This window comes from Lygodium microphyllum, chromosome 24, assembly GCF_053477565.2.
Source record: "Lygodium microphyllum isolate KBCC chromosome 24, Lygodium_microphyllum_v1.1.10, whole genome shotgun sequence".
NCBI lineage: Eukaryota > Viridiplantae > Streptophyta > Polypodiopsida > Schizaeales > Lygodiaceae > Lygodium > Lygodium microphyllum.
The window spans coordinates 114669457-114680639 of NC_141158.1; positions in this window are offsets into that span (position 1 = coordinate 114669457).

The following is an 11183-nucleotide window of genomic DNA, read 5'->3' on the forward strand; positions in this document are numbered from 1 at the left end:
GCGGTCGAAGCAGTATGACATGGAGGTGGCACTGAAAGCTTCATCTCAGGTAGCTAGCCCTAGTGTTGCTCACACACCATTTACAGACTCTACATTGGTCTTGGATGTTGATCATGCTCCCACCAAATTGTGGTTGGAGAAGATTGGGTTGTATGAGTTTGCATGTTTACCTTGGGTAGCATGGGCATCAAATGTACATGCTTTAGTTCAACTTGACATTATGAGGCAATCTCAAGGAAAGATTGCTGGTTGTATTGATCTCATTACAGTTATGGTGAGCTGAGTATTTGCATTGCCTATGATTGGTAGTGCTCGGATCAGCAAATGAATGCAGCATTCGGGGATGCTATAGGTCTACACAACATCTATGTCTTGAAGCGCATCGATGCAGCCTAAAAGATGCAATTACGATGGTTCATGGAGAGGTTTATGATGTACATCAAAACTAATTCTATTGCTCATGAGACCTATGGGCTCATCTATTATGTTGAAAATGTTGATGTACCTAATTGGGTAGGGGTTATGCATGATCAGCTTATGACAGAAATTAAGGTGCTCAAGACAAAGAAGGTGTTCCATAAATCACGCATAGGTTGTTTTTTGGCTACTTTGTATGAATATGCTCGAATGCAATTTCTCGACTTTACTATGGATGCTTTGTTGAAATGGACTCCTGATTCTATCTCTATGGATATAGGTGGCAAGGATACTATGACAGAAGATCATAGTCATGGTAAAGATAGTGACGATGCTAATACTCTTTTTGGGGATAATGAGGATAGATATGCAATCTATAAAGATTTGCTTCAAGCAGGGTATTCAAAATCTTATGCAAAGCAGGTTGTTGCCTTGGATTTTGTGAAAGACTATGGAAAGCATATGGATGTTGATCATGTAATGCATGTAGATGAGCAAGTTAAAATGGATGTCTTGAAGACTTCGGATAATGTCCATGCAGTGAAAAAGAAGTAGAAAATTGGAAAGATTTGGCTTAGGGGTAAGCCTCAGTTTGATGAGAAGCCATTGGATGTGTCGGATGATACTCCTGTCACCATTAAGAAGGCATTATGGATAAAGATTTTGAATCTACTTGTATATCTGACATTCCATTTGCTTCGGATAAGTTTGGGGTTGGTGTTTGCATGGTTAGCAGCATAACACATGCTATGGATTTGATGCAAAGGGTTATGATGTATTTGAAGAAGTATGAGTAGGCAAAGTCCAGGATTGTAGTAGAGGCTCAAAGACCATAAGATCAATTGACAACTGAGAAGATGAAGATTGATGTTTTGTCTTAGTAGCGCAGCAGAAAATAGTTGATTATGATGCTTCTATCTTAGCATAAGGCTCAGGTTATAGAATTGGAGCAAGTGTGATTGAGCATAATAAAATTTTAGTGCATGTATTTGAAAAATGGACCGGGGATCTTAAGTCTAAGTGTGCCGATGGGATGCAGCAGTTTATGGACATGTACGAGAAGCTGGTGCATGTTGATCATAAATTGTTGCTAGATAGTTTTGACCCTTGAAAATGGTTGAACAATAGATACTTCAAAATCTAGATGTTGATGTTGATGGATCAGTGGTAGTACTTAAGTCAAAATATGAGGAGATTCATAATGCTTTGATTTTAGAGGTGAAGCAAGTATGGCAAAAGGTTGCTCAAAACTTGGATGTTTTGGTTTCTAGACCCTATGCTATGTTTAAAGATGTTTTTGTTACTGAGTAGCAGCACGTTGATTGTCATGAGAAAAAAACATTGCATGTGAGAGTATCTAGGTTGGAAGAGAGATGTCATGACTTGGAACTAAAATTGCAGAAGGCTTTGGAAGTCAAGAGAGCTAGTGAAGATTACATAGCCACTTTGTTATAACAGAAGGATTTTTGGGCAATAGATGGCAATGATGTAGTGCATGAAGTGGTTCATGAGGTACATGAGGAGTTCCATGACATGGATGTTGCTATGTTCTTACTTCTTTTTTGGTTCTTCATAGTTTATAGATGCATTTTAATTGGTAGTTAGAGCACATTATGGAACTGCACAAGAGGACTATGAGTATCCTAGAGGAGCTGTACTCATGGTAGCTCAATGTGGCTTGTAAGAGGTGCAAGGCCTTTGCCAAGGCATAACTATGTTCATTGAGTCATGTTGCATGTTACTTAGCTACTTGTGGGTTCAGTCCTGACTGTCCCAGTCATCCACCAAGCTGTGCTAGGTGTTAGGACTTAAATGCCACCATATATTTATGCTATTTAATACCTTAGTCTTTGTGTGCATGTGTTATGAGAGATCAGCCTATGTGAAACTAACCTTATATGTCATGTGATACCGTTACTTGAAATTCGAGCGCTTGTCCTCCTGATATTCGGACAGTTGTATCTTTTGAGATCAAATGAATGAAACTGAAAATAAAGAATGACAGTGCCATGCTTGGTTGGTCGCCGTTGATGGTTGATCCCTAAAACTGTGTTTGGTTTCTCTGATTTTCTAAGTGGATGTTCATGAATTATGTATCTATGAATGTTTTCGGTTATGGCTGTTGGAAAATGTGTAGAAGTTATGGTTGTAATGAATTTGTGTATGTCAACAAATTAGTATGTTATTGTATTTTTGTTGTAGCCTTGAGAATCCATAACACTTATGTAGAAAGCTCAGGGTCTACTCTTTAGGAACAGACACAAAAGGAGAAGAGAACCCAATTTCTCCATTGTACTCATATTTCCTTTGACCCCCAAGTAGACATTTATCTAGCTCAAGGAATGATGCATACCCAATTTCTCTATTGTATTCATGAGTTTCCTCCAATGACACTTGACTTTTGAGGAACCTTGCATGAGATGTCTCATGATTTCTTCACCTTTTCTACTAAATGGACAAAGAGGAGAAGTGTCAAGAAGTTTCATTCTATCCATAGCATGCAAGTTGTTGCCTTAAATTCTTCATTATAGTGAGCATTAGACTCAATATGAATAAGGGTATGGTGTTCAAGATCCTTTTGAACCACACTTACAAGTCTTGAGAGTCCCATGAGGGGCATAATCTATCTTGTGTCATCCCTAGGCCTTCACTATCCATCAATGTTAAAAGCTTTAAAAGCCTTTTTAGCTTTTAGAAAGCAAGTTCGCCCATTAAAAAAATCCAATCATTTAGCCAATAAGTTTTGTTTTCAACTATTGTAGTAGGCTATGCCTCCATTTTCCTCACCAAAATCAATTGGAGCCAACCATTCACACCATTAGTCAACTCGTACTAAGTAGTGAGATGATCAACCATTTTGAAATCTAGACTAGACATGTTCCAAATATCTTTCTAGCATGATAAGCCATTCTCATTAATTGTTATGGAGAGTTTTCTATTAGCTCCATGTTGACAAAAACCATCATGAAAGGCTTCAAATTGCAACAAAATAACTTATACAATTGAGAAATCAAACCTGTGGTCCTTATCTCCTTCCCAATTGAGTTGTTAAATGACTTTCTCCATGAATAGAATAAATGCTAAGAAACTTGGGATTAGTGAATCTCCATGTTGATTTCTTTGCAAACAAAGGATCCCAGCAATTGGTACCAAGAAGCATGTTGCCTTGAATTTTGCAACTATCAATCTAGTTCATTGTTAAAACCACACATGGTGGCCTTTTTAGAAATTGATAAGAGAGGAAAATTGCTTTTTACCTCAGTGGCCTGGCACAGTCACGGTCCATTCCTCCAAGCCCCAATGTTCCTATGATTCCTTCTATATCTCAGCAGGACTTGGTAGTTCTCTAGAGACAGGCCACATTGTGTCCCTTGTTTCAAGATAAAGTGGAAAGATTGTAGTCCTTGATAGATTTGTTATGGTCTACATTTGAACACTTTCAGGAGTATATTCCTCCGGACCATTCTTTCTTTGTCCACTATTAGTTGCAGAAGTTGGCCTTCTATATGAAGCTTTCAACAATGGATCTTCCTCTTCCAGAGGATGGTTAGAGTGGGGCTTGGTCTTCTGATTTGCTAACAGAAGTGGTTCGTATGGTTTTTGAAGATTCTGTGGACGACGGATACCATGTTGCTGTCTTACATGTATCTACAAGGTGATCTGTTGATTTCAGATGATGTAGATCTGACCTGGTATGTTGGGGATGTGGTTTTGCAAGCTGTTTTGTATGTCCACTATTTAGAGTTGAGGATAGATGACATGTTCCAGTGTTATTCTTCTAAAGTGACTACTTGCCCTGACAATTCATAGCACTCAATGATTGATTCTGTGGTCCTAAATCAATGTCAGAATACAGCTTCTACCTATGTGCAAAGCACTAACCAACTAAGGGTGGATCTCCTAGCTTATCTTTCCAAGAACCATCCATTTGATTCATCCTTTTTTTATGCCTATCAGAGATGATCTGTTTTAGGTCCCTCTGTTCCTAGCCTATTGTACTACTAACAAATGGCTAATCGCTATGATACTTATCTTTCCCTTTATCAAGCCAACTCAGCAGCTATCTTACCTCTTCTTTTCCAACCTCAAGGTTTTCCTCAAATTCCTATATTTACCTATTGTTCTTTCATGGAAGATCGAGTTTTTTCCCCTTCTCCACCATGCCCTTCTCCATCTATCCATATACATTCTACTTTTCCTGTTTATCAATTGACACCTTTTCTAAACTAATTCACTTAAATTTTCAGCCATTCCTTCTTTAGCTTATTCCTCCTTTTATGATTTTTCCTACCCATATCTTCATCCTCTTTTACTTGTTCCACTTCCATCTCCTACCACTTCTATTTCTCAACCCCCTCAGTTGGTTAGTGAGTATGAGGGATTTGATCAGCAGATTCCGAGAATATTTTTTTCCCTGTTACCGTCGCTATTTGCGTCACAAATTTACTGGTTGCGTCGCTATTGGCATTGCTATGTGCATCGCAAATTTACTGGCTGTGTCGCTATATGCGTCGCGACGCATATAGCGATGCCAATAGCGACGTTCTATGGCATCGTCAATAATGATGCTTTTTGCGACGACGGGGGCAAATTTTATTGTTTGTATTTTCGTCGCTTTAAACGTCGGTATAAGGTCTATATCTTGTAGTGAAGCCGTAAGAAATAGTTGCTCCAGTTGGTCAGAACTCCAAAGAAGCACAGTTGGCTTTCAAAGGAGGCTTTAATGTAGGCTGGAACATTCTTGCCATCAAATAATTTGCGCACACTTACCACAGCCTCGATCGCCTTGGTTGCACCATGTGTATGCTCTTGTTCTTGATACAATAGTCATTGTTGATCCAACTGCAATTGATGTAATTGCTGCTATTGCTGCATAGATAGTTGCATCTGTTCATTCTACGTCATAATGGTTGAAGAAAGAGTTTGTAACAAGGTCTTCATCTCATCAGTTGAAAAGGAAGAAGTAGTTGATGAAGAAGGTGGATTATTCAAAGAGCCTCCCCTCTCGATGATCAGAAGCAACGCTTTCACATCAGGTTCACTAAATATCACATGGAAATTTTCATGGGGATTTGTGAAGTCACTCATCTCTTAGATTGTGTCTCACAAGCACGTTCATGGTCATTCTTAGTCGACCCACAAAATAACGTGGCCCCATTTTTGTAATGAATACTATTTATAGACCTATCCTTAAAAGTTTGCAAGTCCCATAAACCCATCTCTGTGTTCGATGGGTGCATATGTGACGAAGCATGGAGACCATACACGCAATTTGTAGTCTTTAAAAGAAATTATTTCTTGAATATTGGATGTCCTTGAAGGTTGCTACAACCATGTATGCTTCTAGTATTAAGTTGACCATAATTATTTTCATCTACTTGTGTAGACTCATTGTTTAGCCTTTGAGCAGTAGTACAATCTTTAACCATCGCCATCTTCGCTTGCATCAATTGGCCTTTCAACACTACACCTTCAGAACTAGCATTGATAGATTGATTTCTAGCACATCTAAAATGTGCACCAAAACATATGAGACATTTGAAGTATTGCAAGAAATCTTGAACTCAAGCCCCTGCACAATTAGTGTATTCCATACAGCTATATCTTGAAGTGGCAAAGTGTCAAATGCTTTGGATGCCTCTAGTAGCAAGCCACGTTTCATATACATAATAACTAGTCCTTTGTGTAAGTTCATAGGCTTGTCTTTATGATAGCAAGTGACAACTTCATGTCATGTTTTTTTACAATGGTGGGTAGAAGTGGCTTTGTTACCATTTTGCTTAGATGGTGGTTTCCTAAAGTAGAGAATCACATCTAGTATAGTCTTCTCAGCGAGCAAAATCCATGTTCCTCAATGTCTTTGAGCCTTCAAAATGGATACCTTCATATGAACCTGTTTTTCCATGCATTGTGCCCTAACAAAAATATTCTTTTGAAACAGAATTTCATGCCCAATCATTCATGTGGTTTGCAAATTAATAACCATGTAATGCAATCATTCAAACGATGCTTCCACTAAAAAAATTATGAATGCACTAAAGAAATTGTGCCTAGCCTAACTACTTGTGCTCGCGCGTCATGCAAAATGCAAAAAAAAAGACACACACAATGGAAAATAAATTCCTAATGATGATGACTAATGTGTTCAAATTCTTAGTGAAAAACTCTGCCCTCAGACTCACAGTGATGGATACGCAGTGTCACGTCAGTAGCGGGCTCATAGAAACTATAACCTTTATCTTTTCAGGATTAGTTGTAATACCAGTTGAACTAACCAGATGGCCAAGCAACAACCCATAGGGTACTCCAAATACACACTTTCTAGGGTTAAGAGCAATGCAGAGCTATCTACAATGCTCAAATCATTTCCTCAAAATAATCAGTTGTCACTCCCTTGTGGTGGCTACCCCCAGATCATAAATAAATACTTTTAACTCCTCTAGGGAGATATCACCAAAGGTCTTATCAGTTGTTTGTTTCCAAGACCCAAGTGCATTACATAGACCAAATGCCATCACATGATACACAAAGGTACCAAAGATAGTAATAAATTTTGTTTTCGATTTGTCTTCCTCCACAATAGCCATTTGGTTTTATCTAGCAAAGCAATCCATAAACGAATAGATTTCCTACCCACCACTAACTAATCCATAATCTGGTCAATGAATGGCAATGGGTAGTAATCCTTAATCGTCTGCTTATTAAGCTCTCTAAAATCTACGCAAAGCCAAATCTGATTGTTCTTCTTCTTCCTTATAACAATTGGTGAACACCATTTTGTGTGTTGAGCTGGAAATATCAGGCCAGCCTTTTCTAGATTTTTCAATTCTTCGAATAGCCCATCCCTTAGTTCGAAAGGCATACACCTTACTTTTTGTCGCACAGGGTGGCTACCTTGCTTCAAAGGAATTGTATGAACAGCCAGAGGCTGGGAGGAACGCCTCTCAGCTCATCATAAAATCAAAGATATCGCAAATTTCTTGAATCAAGGACACATAGTCCTTCCTTTCTTCTGAACTAAGAATAGATCCTAATTTAATTAGTCGTGAATCATTCATCCTACCAAGGTCAAGCTCAATTACATCTACATCCCTTATCCTCTCTTGATCCTTTATTGGCTCATTCAAAGTCACTTGGTAGATATATTTGTAGTGGACCCCTCATTGGATTCGTCACTTGACGTCTCACTAGCAAATGGAGCATCTAGCTTATCAAACTCTGATGAAGATAAATGAACTCTTTCACTCTAAGGAGATTTTGGATAGGCATCTACTACTACACATCTATCACCTCAACCAAAGATCAATCGCACAATGGGTATATCAACCTAAGAGTCTAGTTGTCCATGGCCTGCCTAACAATACTTGATAGCTAGGTTGCCCTACAAATCTAATGACCCTAAAGTCCAGAATGCATTCTACATTGGCAATGGTCACATGGACTTTAGTACTGCAACCTTCAGATTGTCTTAAACTATCATCAACCATTCGAAGGATTATGGAGATATCCTTCTTAATTTATAATCTGAGTCTCTCCATCAATTCCAATCTCATAATGTTGACAGAGGATCCTATGTCCACAATATCATGGTCCACTAATATTCCATCAACATATGCTGCTACCCTCGGACAATGCTTTTCAACATGCTCAAACCAATCATCACGCTATTCCCAAGGTCTCAATTATATACCCAGTGCGTAAAATCTTCTTAAATTCCTTGCACACTCTTGGAGACAACTTAATCAATTGTAGAAGACTTACATCTGGCTTAACTTCACAAAGAGAACTCACTAAATAGCTAGCAAGAGATCGTTTTTCTTGCCAAGCCATTCTCTCCTTTGGTCGTTGAACTAGCTTTGGTGCTTCTTTCTTGGCTTTTTTCTTCTTCTTTGGCAACTCCTTATCCTTTTTGGGGTCGGCTTTACCATCTACGACCTTGAGAGATCCGCCTTCCATATTGGGATTAAGGACTTGCATCCCCTAATCATCTTGCTTAGGGTTTCTCTCTACATGTTTTGCCTTGGCTTTGTCAACCTCTTTACCCTTTTGAACTCTCATAATAACCCATAGATTATAAGCTTCAATGCCATTGACATAAATAGTTTCTATAAGGCTAACTCTACTACTGCTAGGTAGCTCCTCTACCATAGCTTTCTCTCTTTGTAATGTTTGTTTCGGTCCTTCATCTTACTGGAGATTATTCCCTTGTGCTCGATAATTAACTAGACCCGACTATTTACTTTCTTGCTGGAGAGAGCTAATCTTACTCCAGCATATACTAGCTAAATGGCCTGACTTTCTACATATGTCGCATTTAACATTTAGACAATCCCTAGGGAAATGTTGGCCACCACACCACTTACAGCTGAATCTTGAGGGGCCACCCTCTTCAGGGTGTCGACTCCCTATCAAATTCTACTACTTCTTAAGGAAATTGACATCAACTGCTATTTGTCTATATTGTTCACTAATCATATCAATATAGTACTTCATCATATCCTTAATTTCACCAAGGACATTCGAGGCACTTGACTCATAGCCACTATCATCTACCTATCGTTCTATTGGCCTAACCACTTGATTAGGGAATGACAGTTGATTATTTGGAACAACGATATGATTTATCATTGGGCTTCCAATAATTGGTGGAGCCATCTAACTAGTCATACACATGGTCACACTAAGAGCTGGCAACATGGGCACATTTGGAATTATGCTTCCTCTCCCATTAGGAGGACTCATGGGCATCCCTTGACCTCCATTCATCAGCGCTAAAGTATTTCCAAACCCTAAACTCGGATTCTAATTTGCCATAGAGGCATAAGCCTCTTGTAATCGCGATTCTACCTCTTCTACTCATGTAATAGCCATATCAATGTCGGCAAGAGCAACATTGCTCAATTGTACTTGAATGTTAAAGTCTAGCCCCATTCAAAAAGTATTGCAACTGAGCAGCAACTAGAATAGGAATATAGGTTTGCAACTTATGAAATATCTCCTTCAATTTCTTGGCATATCTAGGACAATCTCACGAGGTTCTTGACCTGTAACATTGAGGACACGTAGCCAATATTGACCTCACCTTTCAGGGGCAAACTCTCTTCGAAAGGCCACAAAGAATAAGTTGATCATAGTTATGGTTCCAGCCTCTAGGCTGTAATACCACACTACAGCTCATCCTTTCACAATCATGTTAAAGAACATCATCAAGTGTCCTTCATCTTGAATTCGACAGTTAAACATTAACTTTTGGAATTCATTGATATGAAGCTCCACATCTTCCTTTGCTAACCCATTAAAATGGGCAGAGGAAACCCTAAGGCTAGCAAGTTCGACGTCCCTGCTAGGACTGTAATGGGTTGCGCCACTATGGTAACAACTGGATTCGCTAAAAGAGTTTGAACAATTCGAACTATCACTCCACTCATAGTGGACGGACTAATTGAAAGGTGGAAGATACTAGAGCTTCCTCCCCCTAACAGACTATGCATTGAGTTAGACTTACTAAGACCCCACCCTTATAAGGATATTTGACTACTTCTTTATGAAGAATATATTCTAATTATTTCGGCCCGCTGTCTAGCCCATTCAGCTCTTTCTTGCTTTTGAATCTTGGCTTAATGGTCTTACAGACACTAATGAATTGGTCCCTATTGACCGAGATTCGAAAATCCCCACTTATTAGTGGCTTCCAACAGACGCACCACCTATCAGGACCTAAAACACACTCGACACTGGCTCTAAGGACTAGTTGGGCCTCTCTATACTGAAAGAACACATCCTGTTGGCCTCGCGGCCAGGAGCATCTAAGGGATAGACTGCCCTAACTTCTCTCGTACATTTCTCGTTTATTTTGAATTATAATCCAAAGGTTAAGCCTTCCCCACACTCCTCAGAGGGAGTCCCTACACATACATTGGTGTAAAACACATCGTAAGTACAAATAGAAGGAGGCACCCCTCGATTGAATGACATGCCCCCATCGCAAGTCTCCTACACCTCAAGGATTGGCCCCCTCGATGCACCGCTAATACAAATAGCATGTACGCCACAAACTCAACTCTTGTTTTCAAATGTTCTAGGAGATATAGATATGTTCATCACTAAATAGTCCCTACAAAAACTGATTGTCTAAACCTACAGCTTAGGTATCTCACATACTCCAAGTAGGCCATATGCATGACAATCGCAATGCTTCCAGGAATGACACCATGAGTTGAGTGCAATGCAATTGTGTATGAACCATAGTTTTCAATCAATTTATTATTTAGAAATACGAATTGTGAGGTGCAAAGACATTTCTTTCAATGATTTCAATATACACGTAATGTTGTGTTGCTAAGGGTAAGCATCGAGCATGCTCATGTTGCTAGACCCTCTTACACTTAAACCATGAACATCTTATATGTCATGCATAAGCAAAAGAAAAAAATTTAGAACCTTATCAACCATTACTCACCCTCAAAACCCCTCCTTCTCCCTACTATTTAAGTTAATATGCATGCATTGATAAATGTAGGATATATTTTTTTATGTGTTTTTCTTGTAAAAGCGGTAAAAACTATACTTTAACATAGCAAAAAGGCTGAATTGCGGCTATCTCTCATGCTCCAACCATGTCATACATCCATGAACAAAAATCATATTTTTTCCTAATTTTCTAACGCAAAAACCTAATTTTTTTATTTTTCACTATTTTTTTCATTTATTTAGATAAAATTTTAATATTTCTAATTTATAGGTTAGAACTGATCATAAACACTGAG